The sequence below is a fragment of the Marmota flaviventris genome, chromosome 2 (genome assembly GCF_047511675.1).
Source record: "Marmota flaviventris isolate mMarFla1 chromosome 2, mMarFla1.hap1, whole genome shotgun sequence".
Lineage (NCBI taxonomy): Eukaryota > Metazoa > Chordata > Mammalia > Rodentia > Sciuridae > Marmota > Marmota flaviventris.
Window position 1 is genome coordinate 143288987 of NC_092499.1, and position 20295 is coordinate 143309281.

Consider the following 20295-nt stretch of genomic DNA (forward strand, 5'->3'; position numbering starts at 1 on the left):
TCTCCCCTCACCTACCACACACACACACACACACACACGCACTTTTTTTTTTTTTTGGTACCAGGGATTGAACTCAGGAATGCTCAACCCCATCCTCACCCTTTTTTTAAAAAAATATTTTATTTAGAGATAGGGTCTCACTGATTTGGTAAGCACTTAACTATTGCTGAGGCTGGCTTTGAACTTGTGCTTGCCTCAGCCTCCCAACTGCTGGTATTACAGGCCTGCGCCTCTATCTATCTATTTAAACACAAATGATTCAAGTTGAGCTCATGGTAAGCAAGAGCCCTCAGCCTTCTTTCCCATAAATGTACTTAGGACAAGTGCCATCCTTTCTGGGTGTATGCCATCACCTGAAGTTACCTGTGTGTTTCCCATCAACCCAGCAGGTGAAGTCCTGTCTTCACAGGAAGCCCTGCCACGGAGTATCACATTGTTCCCACTGCCAAAATCTGGTCCCATGGATCTGCACTGCTGTCTCCAGCTGGGTTTCGGCCAAGGATTTTCTTGGCTAGTTCTCAGCTCCTGGGAAGGAATAGCCTGTCCTCCCTTGCTCTGTTCTCCAGGGAGTCCATCAACACCTCCACCTTCCTCTCTGTGTCTCTTAGGGGACCCAGGGTCACTGGCTGGTACCCTCCTGCTCCCATGCATGGAGAACAGGTGTTCACATTGCTTCAGGGGCTGGCCTGAGGGCCTTGCTCAGTGCTAGATGGGCAGGACTACTCGGTACAGTTTGTGGGGTGTTTACCTTCACAAATTCCTCTTAGAAGATTCTCCACAGGACTTCTTTAATACTGGAATCTCCCAGTGGCATGCAATTTCACTGTCATTATTTAGTTTTCAAACTGTAGTTTATGACCTTTTGGTAGAGTGTCAAATTGACTTAGAGGGTTGTCCAGCACTGAGTATAGGGAAGTTTCTTGTAAATAGGAAGAGTAGAAATCGTCCTGAGCATCTTTTGCTAGTCGTAGGCATGTGCCTATGTGTATGAGTCAGGGTTCCACCAGAGAAACAAAACTAGTAGGACACATTTATTTATTGCAAAGAGTTGGTTTATGTGATGTGGAGGGGTGGGAGGCAAGTCTGAAATCTGTTGGGCAGGCTGCAGGAAGGATGGATGAAACTTTCAAGCACACATTGATGTTACTATCCCTGAAGAGAATGTCTTCTTTGGGAAAGCCCCAGTTCTGCTCTTAAGACCTTGCAATTGATTAAACCAGGCCCACCCAGGTGTCTAAGATAACCTTCCTTGCTCCAAGTCAACAGATTCTAGACTTTAATCAGAGCTCCATAATATCTTCAAAGCAACACCTAACTTCACGTTTGGTTGAATCACCAGGAATGGAAGCCTGCATGTGTATAAACTGGATTGTGACTAGAAATGAATTCATTTCTAAAATATCATTTGAAGAACTCAGAAGGACATCACTGCCTGCTCATCCTCACTGTTTGGGGGCAGATGCATTCAGACTTGCTCCTTCTCTCTGCCTCTCACTGCAGACTATTCAGGACTGGGGAGAGGAGTAAGCAGGCTGATGTTTATTTCAATTTTTATGGATGTTTTGTGTCGACCAAGGACACAGAGTGAGCCGTGGATGGTAGCACCTGACACACACTGGGGCAAACAGGAGATGAGTGGGTGCTCGCAGCCTGGCTCCAAGAAGGAGTCTAATTGTGGTCAGTGGTTCCTGTGTGTTCAGGGTGGATCCTAACGTTCCAAGAATGGAGGTTCAAAGACAAATAGTGGTGGACAGTCCTTGTGAGCAGGAAAGCCCAGACTCACCCACAACTTTCTGATCCTGATGTGTCAGAAAACTTAAAAACCAGTTTGATGTGAATACGAACAGGATCATTTCCCTTCTGCAGTTTCTTCTCTGTGACCACCCAGCTTTGCAGAGTGTTTTATAAAGGAAGAGCTTACTCATAATTCCCAAGTTGAAGGTGCTTCTAGGGGAGGGATATAGGACATCATGGATAAACAAAGAAGCCTTAAACTGCTAATGTACAGAATAGGGAAGCCTCCTGAGTGGCGCTTCTTTAAACTGTGTGTGTCTTCCCCAGGGAGAAAGTTATCCCTCTATAAACCCCGGCCAATCAGGCAACATTAGACTCGCTGGGGATAAGTTCACTGCGGTGAGTGAGTAAACGGGCTGTGAGGAGGTTTTCAGACAGTGCTGTGGTTTGAATGTTTGTGTTGTCCCCAAAGTCGTATGTTCAACCTAGCTCCCCAAGGATTGCATTGGGAGGTGGGGACTTTGCATGGGTGGAGCAGGGCAAAGCCACCATGAATGGGACCAGTGCCATTGTAAAGGATGCCCCAGAGAGTCACCGTTCCCCTTCAACACATGAGGACGCAGCAAAAACCAACCTTCTATGAACAAGGAAGCTCTCACTAGGCACCCAGTCTGCATGAATGCTGATTCTGGATTTCGGCTTCTAGGACATGAGTGATATATTTCTGTTGCTTATAAGCCACTCCATTGATTCCTCAAAAAACAAAGAATGGAACAACCATTTGACCCAGTTATTCCACTCCTTGTTTTCTATATATATCTATATCCAAAGGAGTTAAAAATCAGTATACTACAGTGACGTAGTCACATCAATGTTTATAGCAGCTGGATGCACAATAACTGAACTATGGAATCAACCTCGCACCCTTCAACAGGTGAATGGATAAAGAAAATGTGATATGTATATACACAATGGAATATCACTTAGCCATAAAGAAGAAGACTTTATGACATTTGCTAGTAAATGGATGGATCTGGACATTATTATGCTAGTGAAATAAGCCAATTCCAAAAAAATCAAAGGTTGAATGTACTCTCTGATATGTGGAAGCTAACCCATGATTAAGGGGGTGGGGAGAATAGAAGTTCATTGGATTAGACAAAGGGAAATGAAGGGAAGGGAAGGGGATAGGAAAAGGAAAGACCGTGGAATGCATCCGACATAACTTTCCTGTGTTCATATATGAATACACCACAGTGAACCTCACCATCATGTACATCCAAAAGAAACTAATTAAAAAAATAGAGTGACATTTTTCTTAAAAACAAATGAAGTTACTCAGTGGATGTAGTTTTGTTTCAGCTTCCTGAAACACACAGGGAAGTGCATTTGCAGCTTGATGAATGAGAGACAGGAGGGAGAGAGTACATGCTAGGCTGGGCAGGGTGGCACAGAATGGCAAAAGCCCAGATGCCTGCCCCACCACAAACCAGCTGGCTGACCTGGATGACTGAGCTGGTTGTTTCAAAGTCCCAATAGGAGGTGTAGAATCTAATCAAGGAAGGAACATTTGCAAATGTCACTGCTTTTTAAAAAAAATACCCCTCAGTCTCCCTTGGCTGGGCAGAGTCCCTCTGATCAAGCAACTTCATAGATGAAGTTCCTGTAGACCGTTGCTTTTGGTTTTAGAAGTACTCCACCAAGTATTTTCCTTCTTTTATCCCTCCAAAGAGTTTTCTTGGCCGTTGCATCTGAATACTTAGTAGATTTTGCTTCTTGATCCTCCCCCACCCGGCCCCACTGTCCCAAACTGTCCTATTTATAACTTTGAGCCATTGGCAGGTCTGCAGGGCTGGCCTTTGGGGAGACATACAGAGACTGGGATGCTTGCGAGTTGTCTGGGAACACGGGCTGGGGCGATGGAGACACCCAGGCGAGGCTTTTCTCTCAGAATTTATGATGAAAAATTAGATTTTGTGAGCCAGGAGTTTGTGTTTGTAATTTGCAGAAAGATGGGGACAGCACATTCCACTTAGGCAGGAACTGGCTCAAACCAGCTTTTTTGACTCACAAATTAGTCAATAACTCTCTAGCAAAAATTAGAGACCATGGCTTCAGTTACAAATTGCTTCTGTTAAGGGAACTTTAAAAAAAAAAAACACCAAGTAGAATATTTGAGGCGAAATTTAAATAAGGGTTTTGGGCAAAGAGTGTTTTCCTGATAGAGGATACGACGTAAGTGGAGTCATTTAATGGCGTGCAAATGGCTCTGGTGAGAAATGTGCTGTGGAGGAGGTTAGTGGAGGTGGAGATGGATGGCCCATGGGGTTTAGTTTTAAATCATTCACACTACGCCCACCCTGCTAAGCGTGCATAATTCCAAGTTGACCTCCGATTTGTTCCCGGGAATTCAGAAAGTTTTGCCCACCAAAGGCCTTTACCCACTCAAGGCCCAAAACAGACACTATCCTGGAACTTACCTCCAAATGTCTGATTTTCCTCATTCCAAAAGCTGCTGGAGAAGATTCTCTTTTTAACTATTTTTGTCCTCAATTCTATCATTTTAAGTTTGGGTCATGATTTTTTTTTTTTTCTTGAGTGAAAAGATCCTCTGTGATCATCTTTACATCTGATCTCCTGGGATTTTGCTTTTCCTCTCTCTCTCTCTCTCTCTCTCTCTCTCTCTCTCTCTCTCTCTCTTATTGCTGATTTTGGTATTTCTGTCGATCCCATTTTTCACTTTGTGGCGATTAAAACACGTGTTTCTGATGCTCAGTATCTTGGCCTCCGAGGAGGCTGAGGGGAGGTCTTCCTCCTCCAAATTTGTCTCAGGCTTTAGCATGTCAGAGCTTGTTGTAGTCAAAGTCACAGAGCCCAAAGCCTCCGGTTCACTTATTGGCCTAAGGAGCCCTGCACTTCAGAGCATCTGTGGGTCTTGGGTAGATCAGGAAGGTGGTTAAACAGAGTTTGACTGGAGATCAAAATACTGCAGCCAAAAAACTGTGACAAAATGTATCTGTGTTAGCTGTGATGGTAAATTTTTGTCATCAAGAATGTAGGACTCTTTTTAAAAATTAAAAAAAAACCCACAACTTTTCTTTATTCCTTTTTTAAATGTAAAGTTAAAACTGAACAAGAAACACATGGTCACTCCCTTCTCAGTGCTCTTTGTTCAGACAGTCTACTAAGCCATCACCGAGTCACCATTAGATGCTGAGGACAGGGTCTGTGTTTTGGGCCTGTGACAGTGAACAGAGAGTAGTTGGTGTCCACAGATGGTTGTTGACTGACTGAATGATCTAACCCTGGCCTGTGGGGACAAGGTCATTGTCATGCTGACTACCTCACTTGGGGGCATATCCAAAACTAGGAGGTTCTGGGCTGGCTGTCAGCATCTGGGCCAGGCTCTTAGGGAAAGGGGGAACAGAGCCGGCCATTCCAGTCTGGCTTCCCAGCACCTCTGTCCTCTCGTTTGTTAAAAGACCTAATAGGAGAAGAAGATGGTTTCCAAGAATCTGGGTACAGTGAGTCCTTTAAACAACTCACTGGCCATCTCATTGCTTTTTATAATATTCCCGTAAAACACACACAGAGAAAGGAAATGATCCATCTGTGTCCTGTCGAGGATGTCTACGAGGTGAGGGTGGTAGTGACAGCTGGAAACCCCAGCCAGTGGCACCAACCTTGCCAGATCCGCCTCCTCTTTCCATGGAATCATATTGAAATTCTCCATCCGTGCTCCTGAAATGAAATTCATAGTTCATAGAACCTACCTACCTATATAATGAAAATAAGAGCTGGGCGTGGTGGTCCATTTATGTAATCTCAGCAACTCAGGAGGCTGAGGCAAGAGGATGGCTTGAGTCTAGGAGTTTGAGACCAGCCCGGGGAAGCCTAGTGAAATCCATCTCAAAACAAAACAAAAAAGCAAACAAGGAAGTCAATAAACAATAACAACAAAATAATATGGCTTTTGCCATCATCTAAAGAAGACATGCCAGGAAATAATTTTATAAGTAAATATTTTGCACCTAATAATGAAGTTTTAGTGAATGGATTTGGATTCATGAGAGGTAAGGTAATATTCAATTGAATAATTTCCAAACTTCAACCATATAGGACCCTTTTAAATATGAGCAAGTGATTATTTGGGATGCAGTAACTTTAGATATGGACCTATTCAGGTGTGTTCACAAGCAAGAGAGATCCTGTGGGAGATATTACTGGTGGGGATAGGGTTTTCCCAAATGGTGAGTGACTCTTGAAAAATTTCTGAAGAAAACAAAGAATAATTCTTTATAGTAGGTGCAGTCCTGGAAAACTCAATCATGTAAGATGATTACCTTGGTTTTATATAACTGAACTTAGGTTTTCAACTCAGATATGAGAAGCAGTATTTTCACCTGTAGGATGTCTGTAAGTACATTTGGAGGTCATATGGGACTCAGGACACCTCTTCATTGTGCAGAACAGTCTGTACATTGAGAGAGCTGACGTCTTTGTCTCCTGACCACTAAAGGCCACTGCCATCACTATGACAGTGTTGACTCCCACATTTCTAGCATAACCCCTCTCTCTCCTTGTGGAGAACAATTGCTCTGGACAGATACACACAACTCCTCCACAGGACTGATTATGTGTTCAGACTCATTTGGAAAGGGAAACAATGACTTACTGAAGAAAAGGAGGTAAAAGGGATAACAGGGACAAGAAGACAAATTATGGATATTTTTAGTGATACCTCTTGTATCAACTAGAATGCTTTGGGCTGCAAGTAAAGAAGGTTCATTTAGAGCTAGTTTAACCAATAAGGAAATGCACTGTAGCACATAAAAGAGAAACTTGGGAGATCCAGGATGCAGTAGTCTTTTATCCCCAGGAGATATGTTCCAAGACCCTCAGTGGATGCCTGAATCCTCTGCTAGGACTGAACCCTGTGTAAACTATGCTTTTTTAATTTTTATTTTTTTTAGTTGTAGATGGACACAATACCTTTATTTTATTTTTATGTGGTGCTAAGGATCGAACCCAGTGCCTTCCACATGCGAGGCAAGCGCTCTACTGCTGAGCTACAACCCCAGCTCAACTATGCTTTTTCCTATATGTAGATACTTATGATAAAGTTTAATTAAACTAGGCAAACATGAGATTAACAATAATAACTAATAATTAAATAAAGCAATTGTAACAATATACAGTAAGCATAATAAAAGATATTTGAATGTGGTCTCCGTCTCTCTCTCTCAAGGTGTGTCATGTACTATCCTCACCCTTTTTGTGACGATATGAATGCCACTTAGGGAAGCACTTTCTGACTTCTCTTTGGCACATCTGAGTTGCCAGCATCACTGCACTTATACTTTGGGGTCATTATTAAGTAAAATAAGGGTTATCTGAATATAAGCATTGCAATACTGTGACAGTTGATTTGATAACTGAGATGGCTACTAAGTGACTGACAGGTGGGTAGTGTCAACAGAAGGTCTATGTAGGATAAAGGATGACTCACATCCAGGAAAGGATGGTGGTGAATAGTGGGCGATTCATCACTCTTCTCAGAAGAATATGCAATTTAAAACTTATCAATAATTTATTTTTAGAATATTCCTTTTAATATTTTTGGACTATGATTAATTGCCGATAACTGAATGCATTGCTAAGGATGGGACTGGTGTTAACATGGTTTGTTACACAGTATCAAGCTTTAAAACAAAACAAATGAAAATAACATTTTAAAGGAAAACATTTGATAGTGAAGAGATAAGACAAAACATTGTCAAATATTTAAATCTCCATCCAATCCACCTTCTCTTTGGTGGCCCACTTTTAAGCATATATGGAATACTCAAATCCTAAATGAAGTTTTGATCTTTGGCTTTGATGTAATTTAAGATGTTCAGGAAAGTCTGGCAACCAACTGCCCTTGGAAATCGGAGAGTCCCAGTTCCTCGCCTCAGCTTTGGGTCTGTGGAGTTGAGTCACAACTCCACAGGGGACATCAAGATAAAAAAGTTTAGTTGGGCATTTTGGAAAGGGTGAATCATGAGCTCAGCATTGAATGTGATAGACTTGCTTTTGGAATCTTTCTAGGATTGATTCTTTTTTCTCATGGAGTTTCCAACAGGATGGTATTAGGGTTCCAGGCTTGGCAGCTTTTGGGTAAGGGCACATCCTACATTGATAAGGTGGTACAAAAGCAGACTTAAGCCATCTATCTCAATTTACATACGACTCAGAATAAACTGTCTAACAATACAACAGCTCACACTTTCTATTTCATATCTGCCTGTAGTTCTGTAAACTAGAATTTTGTGTTTCACTGACAGCAGGTTTTATTTCTAATAGGGCAGGAAAAAGTACGTCTGACTTGGAGACAGGGAAGATTCATGAGATCCAAAGTCAGTTGTGTATTAACTAGGGTCCTGGCAGGGGACAGGTGGCATAAGCAGGAAGAGTAGTGGGAAAGGTCTAGCCTACTGACTATCTGAATGTGAGTAGTATTGAGGGCACCATGTGGGGGTGGGGAAGCACCCTGGGCTAGAGACAGCAGGGAGCTGTTAGTAGCCAGTACTAATTGAGCTTTTGGGGAAAACCAATCATGACCACACTGCAGACCAGCAAGGAGAGAGCTGGGGAGTAAATGCCAGACCCTCTCTAACTTCTGATCTCTATTCCAGGGCATCCTTCAAAGTGATGGAGGCTACGGAGGACTGTCCCTGGGGCAGCATGGAGCAGTGGGGAGAATGTCCTGAGGAGCAAATGGAGAGGATCCAGCACAGGTTGTGCAAAATACATTTGTGCCTAACCTCCTGGGTTTTGTTTTGACAAAGGACATTTATGGTCTATCTGTCTATCTATCCATCCATCCGTCTAATCTTTTACATATAGCTTTATCGCAATATCATTCACACACCGTAAAATTCACCTCTTAAATATGTCTAATTCAGCGATTGTTAGTATAGACACAGTCTTTCATGATTTCTAGAAAAAAACAACAGATAAGTCCCATTTGATCCTGGAGACAGAAGGAGTCAGTTTGTGGAAGATGTTCATGTTTTTAATTGTGATAAAATATATATAATGTAAGAGCTACCATTTTCATCATTTCTAAATATACACAAGGAAGATTTAATTTAAAAGTCCTACAAAGTACGCATACAGAGGAGAAGTAAAAGTGTTAAAGTGGTGGTCCTCAAAGTGAGCTGAAAGACCAGTTTTTGTTTGTTTGTTTTATTTTATTTATTTATTTTTTTAAGCTTGCAATCCTTGGTGACATAGGTGGTCCTACAGCACCTGACTGGCTGTGACTCCGGCCAGGTGTGCCTCCATTCTTGAGTTCCATGATGCCCTAATTGGTCTATCCTGTTCTGTGACTGAGGTCTATCCATCTCCATGCTTGGATACTGTAGCAATTTCACATGGATGCACAAGCTCCTAAATGCTCATTCTCAATTTGCAAACCAGTTAGAACAGGTGGCAAACTTGCAGGGGTCCAGGAATCATGCCATAAGTAATAGTATGTTAGAGAGCACTTCTAGAAAATTAGTACCCCTTTGGTTTTCTTCTGGATTCTCCTACATGCAGACACTTTCTTCTATAGGAATCCCAAAGCCTTAGTCACTTCCTGGACCCGGCTGTGGCTTCTGAGTTTCCCAGCAAAACCACTCTGCCATTGGTAGACTCATCCAGAACCCTGCTGACAGGTGGTTGGCCTGCAGCCAGGAGCCAGTTCCTTGTCTGCAGCGCCAGCCCTCCTGCAGGGCCACACGCAGTCCGTCTCAGCTCTGTTTTCCCAATCTCTGTGATACCTGTGGATACTCATGGATACCCAGTCACCCACAAAGAAATCAGAGTGGGGACCACGAGAAGAGCCGCAGCTGGGAGTTCCTGGCCCCTCAGGCTAATAGTTAGGGAGGGCGACAGTAGGTAAGGACAGTTACAAAATGCAAAATCGTAATAATAGCTGGGTACTGGAAAACCTTTATTGAGATGTAGCAGTCAAACCACATAGTTGTTAAACCACCATAACTATGTCTTAAATAATCAGTTCAGCTGGTCTCTATTTAACATAATAGCTGCCTATTAAACCTAAATTAAGTACAAAATTAAATGACTCTAAGACACAAAAACCCCAAAACGACTGCCAAGCCCAGAAAGAAACCCCTGGTTGGCACGAGTTTTGAGTGTGGATCCCTGTCCCATTGTCCAGCTGTCTGCGCTGGAAGAATGCTTTTTCCCAGACTTGGGGTGAGGTGGGGGACGAGCTTTGGAGTGCCTTTCAATTCTGATTATAGCTCATGAAGTTTTTAGTTTTGAAGACATTCCTGAGTACTACAGAAATAAAGAAATGCCTCCAAGAAGCACTGTGAGGCCTCCCTGGCTTCGAACATGCCAGGATGACGACAGGTTCTGCACTTCTTTACAACCCTGAGTTGTGTGCTGTAGATTTGGCCCTTATCCCAGGCTCAAATCACGGGAAGAGACTTCCAGGTCCCAATCTCCTTCAAACACCTCCCCTATTCTGCCACTATCTGCTTCCTCATTCATTCATTCATTCATTCATTCAAGAAGTACTGTGTGCTTACTACACTCAGGTAGCAAAACAGTGACAGTAAAAATAGTCCCTCTGGGAGTTTCTTTCCCTGTGTGAGTGGCAGCTATTGCTTAGTGTAGTCTTTCCCCAAAGTGATCTGTCCCCTTATCTTTCAGTCTCTAAGAAAACTCTGGGTCTCTCTCCCTCTCCATCTTCTGTATCTTCCTCCTTCCTCGCTAAGGGGTCAGTCAAGCATTTCCACTTAGTGGTGTTCTTCACAGTTCCTTCCGGGGACCACCGGCATAGAAATGGTCTAGGATGATAGCTCAACATGTGTATTTCCTGGCCCCTCCCCACCTCTATGGAATTGGGATTTTTCTTGGTTGGACTGGAGAATTAGCTTTTTAAATTATAATCTTGTTCCCTGGTTGACTTTGCTGCATGCTAAGTTAGGCCAAGTCTCCACTCCTTAGCGTTTGCCCTGTCTTTTCCTGAAGCTTCCCTCTGCCTGGTTGTGCCCTTGGTCCTCTTGATCAGGTCAGGGACTTCCATCTGTTGAGACTCAGCTCTGTATTCCAGCCTCGGGGCTTTTCCTTTTCATCCCCTCCCCTCCAGCAGGGTTGGGGGCTCCCTTCCTTCCAGTGTTCAGTCCCTTTGTCCTAATGCTCATACCCACAGAGCTTCTGGCAAATCTTCCCTGGCACCTTAGATGCAGGGTTCTGCTTATGGGCAGTGCAGGGCTGTGTCCTCCAGAGCAAGAGTCCCTAGGAGTCAGCTATCTCAAGCTCTGTGGAGGCTGGCTTGCTGCCAGCTCTCTGTCACCTCTCCCCAGCTTGCTGCAGAGTGAGGCAAGTGCCACAGAGTAGAGTAGAGCGATTGGGAGACCAGGTCCCAATCCTGCCTCCCATAGCTGGCCACTTTTCTTAACTGCTTTCTCCATAAGCCCAGCAGGGCTGTGATTGTTAGTTTGGTTTTAAGCATCACCTGATTTTTTTCTCCACTGGAGGAGATTGGCAAAGACAAGTGTTCAGTCAGAGTCCAGGGTAAACAATGCAATTCATATCTTTTCTGCAATAAACTTTCAATAATGGTAGAAAACCATTCTTGTGGGATGGCTTGACCCCTTAGCCCAGGCTTGATTTTCTTTTGTGAGGTAGAATTGGAGCTCATCTCTTACTGCCTTCTAGAACATTCTCCCTGAGCTTGTTGGAATTGCTGTTTCATGTGGATAACCAGACTCCTAAGGATAAGAGCAAGAAATCACCAACGTCAGTGATATAATCAATTTTTCCCTTTCCACATATTAACATTGAATTCATTTGCTCCATATAATAGACTGGACACATGTTTTCTTTGTTCACATCCATTTGCTCTGTTGTCTGCAAAGCTTGATTTGGGGGCATAATTTTTACTTCATTGAGAGGACAATGTGATCCATAATGAGAAATTTTCCATCTTCACGCTTGTGCTGCAGGAGGGTGAGGATGGCGGAGGGAGACTGGGAGGTGGCTGTCGTCACTGCCCCTTGTCTGAAGGGCTCTCCAGGGCAGGAGTCACAGCCCCCAATTCAACTGCATGAGCCGAAACATGAGGTTTTTCTTAGCATTCTCTTATGACTGTTAGATGCAAGGCACATTTTTCAGCCCTTATTTGTCTTTGGTTCTGCAGAAGGTTAAAGTGCCGTCTGTACTGTCAGATTATGTGGTCATAAATTCTAGTTATGCCTCTTCCTTGCTGTTTTCTTGGACAAGTTACTTAAATGTTTTTTTTTTTTTGCTGGGGTTTCTCCAAGTATAAACTGGGGCATCATATTATGACCTCTTGTTATTGTTTAATTATGAAGTGTCCATGGAAAAACTCATGTGCGAGAAAAATGCAGGAAAGTGTAGAGGTGAGATGTTTGGGTTATGAGAGCTCTAACCTAGTCAGTGTGTTAATCCACTGGGTGGTAATGGTAGGCAGCCAGAGTGTGGCTGGAGAAGGTGGGTCACTGAGGGGTGTGCCTTTGCAGTATATATTTTGCTGGGGTAGGGGGAGTGTTCTCTGCTTCCTGGTGTCCCGTTGAGCTGCTCTCCTCCACCACACTCTTCCGCCATGATGTTCTGCCTCATCTTGGGTCCAGAGCAATGGAGCTGGCTGTCTATGGACTGAGACCTCTGAAACTGTGAGCCCCAAATAAATGTTTTCCCCTCCCAAATTTTTCTTGTCAGGTGTTTTGATTATCGTGGCAAAAAGCTGACAAAAATACCTCTCCATTAGCGTGGTTGTGAGGACTGATGGAGATGGTGAATGTCCTGAAGCTCTTCGCTCAGCGCCTTACCCTTAGTGGCTATTCTGCTTTTTGACAATGCTCTCTTACTTTGCCTCCTGTTGCTTCTCATTGTCCTTTCATGGGTTATGCTTCTGACTGACACTCAAACATGGGTTTTCCAGAAAGTTCTATCTTGAACCTGTTTTTTCCTCCCCTTCTTATTACACATTTTGGGGGTGACTTAACCCTGTGGTGTCCACTCTTTTTTTATGAGGCCCAAATCTGGGCTTCTAGACCAGTCCCTTCATTGCAGAGGTCAGACTCCCTGGCCAAAAGCTTGCTGGTCTTTTCCACAGGGATGTCCCATTGCCTCCTCTTTGAACTCATTTTCTCATTACAGACCTCTCTCTCTCAGCTGCAGAGAGTCCCCTGTCTCATCCTCCCTGGGTGTCTCTTTGGGTATATTTTCCTCACATCCTGCCTTTGAACAAGTGTCAATCAATTAATGTATCTTTATAATAATGATAATATATTAATTTTTTTTTTAAAAAAGAAAACCAGATGATGAAACTCTTATCCATAAAACCTTTCCTTTGCATGTAGTACAATGAAATTAAAAACACTTCACAGTGTTTTTGTTCTCTCTCTCCCCGTTGACCAGGTGTCAATAGACTCTATTATTAAGTCCTTCCAAGTGAAATAAGCACGAAGGTGGAGATATGTCAGGTTTCTCTGTAGGGTACTATCTTTCTGCCCACGGCAGAGATTCAAAATAGCATGCTTTAGTCCATGACTAGAAAGTACTGACAATCAGAGAGCAAGGTTGATCCTGAAAATGGACCAAAGAAGAGATGATAAATAAGCCATGGCTTATGCATCCAGGAAGTGGGGAGATTCACAAAATTTCAGTGACCTATTCTTATCCCTGATCCAGGTGTTGGAAGACTTTGGTTTGCACTTTGGCTTCCCTTAGACAAGGTCACTTTTCTCCCCTGAACTCCATTTATGCACCTTTATAATAGGGGGATTGGACTAGATTGCTGACGTTCCTAAAGAACATTTTGGAATTCTTTGGGGGACATTTTTAATTGTCCCAAGGGTTGGGGCAGGGTTCTACTGGCATTCAGTGAGTGGGGACCACAGAGTCCTGGTGTCTTGTAGCTACAAGGCATCCTGAGCTAACGTTTCCCTCCTGCTTTTAATGTGTACTGAATTGTCTGGGAAGGAAAGTGCCACGGAACTGGAATGGGAGAGTACTTTGTTTTGCTTTTAGTTTTACCAGGAGTGAACTACTTTTTCATAAACATGTCACTGATGACATTGCCATTCTTGGGAATTGAGGTGTCAATGTGGTATTCTCTTATTCTGTCCTCAGAGACACTGCATTCTTGGTGATTCTACAATAGTCACTAATGTATTTATTTAGCCCTTTTTTCAAAATGTCAACTAGAGAGGACAAGTGTGGATAATATATCATAAACAGGTGTAAGCATCTGGTTTATTCAGTATGTTTTCTATGTGTATTTGTTCACAAACATTCACATATTGGAAATTTACCTTATTTTACTACAATTACTTTGTTTCAATTTACTATAGAATATCATATTTAGTTATACAATTATGGACTTAGGTTGCATGTCTATAGTTTCACTTGAAAATAGCAAAGGAGAGGTTGCAAAATATTTCTTCTAAAAATGGAATGTTGGGTCTGTTAGTCCTAGCAACTAAGAAACTTTAGACTGAATATTTTTCGGCTCTTATATTTTAGGAAAATGAAATGACATTAAATAAAGCACAAAGGCCAGCCAGAACTCTGACAAAGAAAATGAACAACACACTAATCAAAGAGGTTGCATCTGTCCCTCCTAGTGGCAAGTCCCCACCTCCTGCCCCATTCAAACAAATGCCAATTATTTAGCCCTCCAGGTCTTTATCTCCCCTGGGAGTTGAGTCCACCCTCATAATCTTCCCTGGCAACTGTTGCTAGGAAGATGCTGCCTCTTGAGCTGACCTTCCAAAGGCTTGAGGTCACATCTGGTTGTCTCCCAGCTGCTGATGAGGGGATCAATTTTGCCCAGGAGAGTGATGGAGAAATAAGCACACGGAGCACAGAGAGCAATGACATCCACAGGATGCCAGGGACATGGTGCGAGGCCTGGCGGGTATGGGCTGTTTGGTATTGTTAACTGTCTTCCATTCTGGGAGGCACCAGAGGAAATAAGAGAGCATTATCACGGACTATCCATGGAACTTTCTTCTTATAAATAATGGAAACACTGTTAATTTGGCCCTTTTCATTAAGCCTGTCGTTAGAGTTTGGGGCTTCCAGGCAGACACTTCCAGGCCCGCTTGGCTGCATCAACCTGTCTCACTCTGTTCCTTGGATACAGCTGAACAGTGATAACGATTATGACAGTGATAATAATGGCTATCTTTTGTGGATACTTGCTTTGTTCCTGACATTATCCTAAGTGCTCTGAATGAATCACATCATTTAATCCCACAGCAACCCTGGGAGGGAGATATTACAAACACCCCTGTGGTCCTGGTGAAAAACCGAGATTAAGTCCAGCCCCACCCAGCTGGTCAATGATGGGGCAGGATTTGATCTGGTCTCATCCACCCTCAGCTGGCCTCTGAGCTCTCCCTAGTGCTCACTGTGTGCTCTGTGCTTTATTCGTTCACTCCTGGTTTGAACGGATACGTGTGCAGTCAGATGTATTCATTCATTGATTCGTAAGTTCATTCATTCCTCATGGATATGACCCACACCTGTGCTTACTGCCACGTTCACTGGGAACGTAGGGGAGTGAGGCCACACCCTCCCTCAAGCAGCTGAGGGGCTGGTTCTCTGCAGATCCGAGCTTCCACTGAAGGCTTGTTCTTGGCAGCACACAGCCTTGGGATCCTGATGTGTATGTGAGGGGCAGGGTGATTGGCTACCTGGTGGCTTCATAAAACTCCCGTTGATTGTTTTACCTTCCACCTTCAACCAGGGCTCCCAGGCCAGGATGCTGACCTTAGGATCCAGGGAAGAACAAAAGCCACCTATCTGCGGCCATTCGCCTGGGACTAATCGGTGTCAGACACTGTGCTTCATCTCATTGAATCTTCACACTGATGCAGATGCCTGTGGGGCTTAGGAGGAAGACCCCTGGGTGAAAGGACAGGGTGGTGGGAGCACCTGTGGTCACCTCTGAACACTCCACCTGGATTCAGCAAGACCTCGGCTCAGCTGCTGATCTGCCCTGAGCATCGACTTCTCTTCCCATCTTCCACTCGCTCTGTTTGGGAGAACTGGGTCTGAAGGAGTTTAAGAGGCCAGCATAGGGATGTAGTGGAACCTCTGTCTACAGACCCAGGGGGCTGCTCGACCTGGTGCAAGGGGCAGAGTCACAGTCAGGTGCCCGAAGAGTCTTCAAGCCTTCCCTGAAGGTGCTCCTGGGGTGACTCCAGGCTCCCCCTGCCCACGGGCCTCACATGAGGTGGTGATTCTCCATCTGCTTCCACTGCGGCCTCCGCCTCCATGGATGCCCACGCTGGACCACAGAGTGGGCAGCAGCCCGCTGGCTCTCTGCACTGACAGGGTGGAGCTGCCCACCCCTGTGGTCACCACTTCCCCTTTCTTCCTCCCTCCCTCCTTTCCTCTCCAACCCCCAAACCTGTATCACTCTCTTTTTCTCTTTGTTCTTTTCTATAAGATCCATAAATACTTTGAAAAATTATCATCATCATCATTTTGCCAGGGTCCTGGGAATTGGACCCAGGGGCTGTCTACCACTGAGCTACATCCCCAGACTTTTTTAAAATTTTGAGACAGGGTCTCACTAAGTTGCCCAGGCTGGCCTCCAACTTTCAGTCCTCTAGCCTCAGCCTCCCGAGTAACGAGGATCGCAGGCATGCACCACTGCACCTGGCTTATTTACAGTCAATTAAATTCACTTTTTTTGGTATATAGTTTTATGAGATTCGACAAGTGTGTAGAGTCAGAACTACACCATAATCAAGATAAAAAGTAGCTGTACAACTCCCCTGAAACATTTCTCATGTGGGCCCTTGTGGTCACCACTACCCTCATACCCAGGGCCTGTAGCCATCTGTTCTCTGTCCCTATAATTTTGCCCTTTCTGCCATGTAATATGTTTGGAATCATATGCTATCTAACTACTTGGATCTGACCATTTTTACTTACAAATTGCACTGGAGGTTGATCCATAATGCTGTTATGGATCAATAGTTCCACTATTTTTCATTGCTGAGTAGTATTCTTATATGGAAGTAGCACAGTTTGTTTATCTATTCCCCAGTTAAAGAACACTTGGGTTGTTTCCAGGTTTTGATGATTATGAATGAAACTGCCATAAACATTCACATTAGGCTTTTGTGTGAGCACAGGTGCTATAGTTTGAATGTGGTCTCCCCCTCTCCCCGCCCCCTGCCAAAGTTTCTGAGTTGGAAGTTTAAACCCTAACGTGGCAGTGTTGGGGTAGGGTCTGCTTAGAAGGGATTAGGTATGAGGTATAGAGGGCTCATGAACAGATGTTGTGGAGGTGGGAGTGGGTTAGTTATCACGAGGGTGGATTTGTTACAAAAGCTAGTTTCTTCTTCTCTTGATCTCACCCTTTCTTGTCCTTGTGCCTTCCACCATGGGTGACAGAGCAAGAAGGCTCTTACCAAGTACTTGGCAGATGTGGGCACGATGCTTTGGAACTTCCTAGCCTCCAGAACTGTGATAAAAGAAATCTCAGTTCTTTTAAACTTGCACTGCCTCAGGGATTTTATTATAGCTGTAGAAAATGGACTAAGACAATATAAAGAAATAGTTTTTATATTACTTGGATAAATACATAAGAGCAGAACTGTTGAGCCAGATGGCATATTTAGTTTTCTAAGAATCTGCCAAACTTCTCCAAAGTGGCTGTAACATTTCACATTCCCACTGCTATCATTTAGATCTGAAGTGTCTCCCCAAAGCCCATGTGTTAAAGCCGTAGATCCCAGAGCGGTACCATTGGGAGATTACGGAACCTTTAAGGGGTAGGGCCAAGTGGAGGTCCTCAGGTCACTGGGGACATGCCATTGGAGGGAATGGTAAGACCTCTGCCCCATTTTTTCTCTTTTGCACCCTGGCAAACAGACCATGGACTGTAACCCCCAACATTATGAGCCAGAATAAACCTTTTTTTTTCTTTATGAAATGATTATCTAGAGTATTTGTCATAGTGAAGGAAAGCTGACTAACGCAGTATCCAACAATTTAGTATTGTCAGTTTATTTTTCTTAAATTGAGGCTATTCTAATAGATGTGAATTGGTAACTTTAATTTGCATATCTCTAATGACTAATGATGTTGAGCATCTTTTCATGAGCTGGTTTGCCATCCATAGATCTTTGGTGAAGTGTCTGAGTCTTTTGCCCATTAAAAAAAAATTGGGTTGTTTCCTTTCCTTCCTTCCTTCCTTCCTTCCTTCCTTCCTTCCTTCCTTCCTTCTTTCTTTCTTTCTTTCCTTCCTTCGGAGATTAAACCCAGGGGTGCTTTATCACTGAGCCATGTCCCCAGCTCTTTTTTTATATTTTATTTAGAGATAGGGTCTCACTGAGTTGCTGAGGCTGGCTTTGAACTCTGAGCCACTGGGATTACAGGTGGACTTCATTGTGCCTGGCTGGGTTGTTTGTTTTCTTATTGCTGAGCTTTGAGAGTGCTAAAGAATATACCCTGGATAGATGTCAGATATGTGATTTGCAATTATTTTCTCACAGTCTGTGGCCTTGGAGTGACAGGCATTATTTCCATTTGAGTCCCATTGGCCAGGACTAGTGACAGGATCACATACGATCATGAAAAAGCTTGGAAGTGCCGTTCTGCTCTGTGCCTGGAAAAGGCAGAGATTGGAGACACCTGGTGAAGAGCATCAAGGCTCACTGTGTATGCCACTCACTCTATTTTAGGATCTGCATAGCAGTATTTGGTGTATGCTCTTCCATGTCAGCAAGCATTTCTTTATTGCAGGGATCAGCAGATTATAGGGCTGACCAGCCTGTCATTTGCTTATCTTTGATCCTGCAAGCTTTTTTTTTTTAAACAGATGAACATTTAAAATCAATTTGAAGATAAGAAAAATTGACTTTGAACCCCGGTTTATCAAACATTATTATTCCCAAAAGAATTAGATTCTTCTCCCTAGTGACCTGCACTAAAAAAAATTATACTCAATGGCTCTTACATTTTAGTAAGCTCATCTAAAATATTGGTGGAAATCTGTTTTCTTTCATTATGATAAATACCACATAATATCCTTGATTTTGCCTCTTGGCCCACAAAGCCTAAAATATTTACCCTCTGACACTTGATAGAAAATATTTGCTAAGCCCTATTATGTAGAATGCTTTCTTAAAACTGTAAGTATATTCTATAAATTTTAATCATAAGTACATATTATTATAATCTTGTGTTTATATTATTATTCTATATTGTTTCCAGATGTTTCCTGTTTAAACAATGTGTATATATATATATATATATATATATATATATATATATATTCAAAGATAATTATTTCCTTAGAATCAATTTCTAAAAATGGGACTGTTTAATTAAAGGTCAGATATTTTGCAGGTTTGCCTGTCTTTCTAGTAATCTGTCAGAAAGGTAGTATTTTATATTCTTACCTACTGTAAATAAATAAGTTTATTTATTTCTACATTCCCCAAAACTGATGGATATATTTATTTATTATTTTTAAAAAATAATAGAGTTTTATTGCTACATATTTTTTCATGCATGCAATATAACAATAGAATTTGGCCACTTTCATTCCCCAGTACCTCCACTTGGTGGAAATAATTCTATAATATCAGTATTGATTTGACTGGGGATAAAATGTCTCCTTACCATCATTTTAATTTGCCTTTTAAAAATGATCAGTGCAACAAGACTTAATTTTATAAGCACATAAGCCATTTGTATCTCTTCCTTTGTATGGTTTCAGTGGGATACCTTTTTATTCTTTATTTGGCACTCAGAAGTACCGGTCAAGTGGCTGGAAGCTTTCTGCAGGGCTGAATTAAACCCAGCCCAGATACGTTTCAGGGGACCATTGATCACAGACTCTGAAGGCTAACCTAGTCACTGTGCTCTGCTGTTACTATACACTGATTTTAAAAGCTTTCCCCTGCAGTCAGGGGGTGACATGTGCTGCTTAGCACAAAGGCACAGCTCCATTTGCCTAAGCAGCCAAGCCCTGGCTTTTGAAAACACCATACCAAAGATACTGGAAGAGACGTTGAAAACAGGTCTTTTGGCTTGGGAATCCCGTGAATTGCTTCCTCTTCCTCCTCCTCCTCCTCCTCCTCCTCCTCCTCCTCTTCTTCTTCTTCTTCTTTTTGGTATCTGGGATAGAGCCAGGGGTACTTAACCTAAGCCCCCTTTTTAAATCTTTTATTTAGAAACAGGGTCTTGCTGAGTTACTGAAGGTGGCTTTGAACTCGAGATTCTCCTGCTTCAACTTTCCAAACTGCTGGGATTACAGGTGTATGCCACTGTGTCCAGCTCCTGTGAATTTCTTTCTTTCTTCCTTTTTTTGTAAGTGAAGATTTTTTTTAATTTGTTCTTTTTAGTTATACATGACAGTAGCATTTATTTTGACATGTTCTACATTCATGGAGTGTAACTTTCCATTCTCGTGGTTGTGCATGATGTGGAGTTACAATGGTCAGGCTAACGTGAGTTTCGTGGCTCCGGATCAGACTCAGCTTCTGACGGTGACAGAGGCAGACC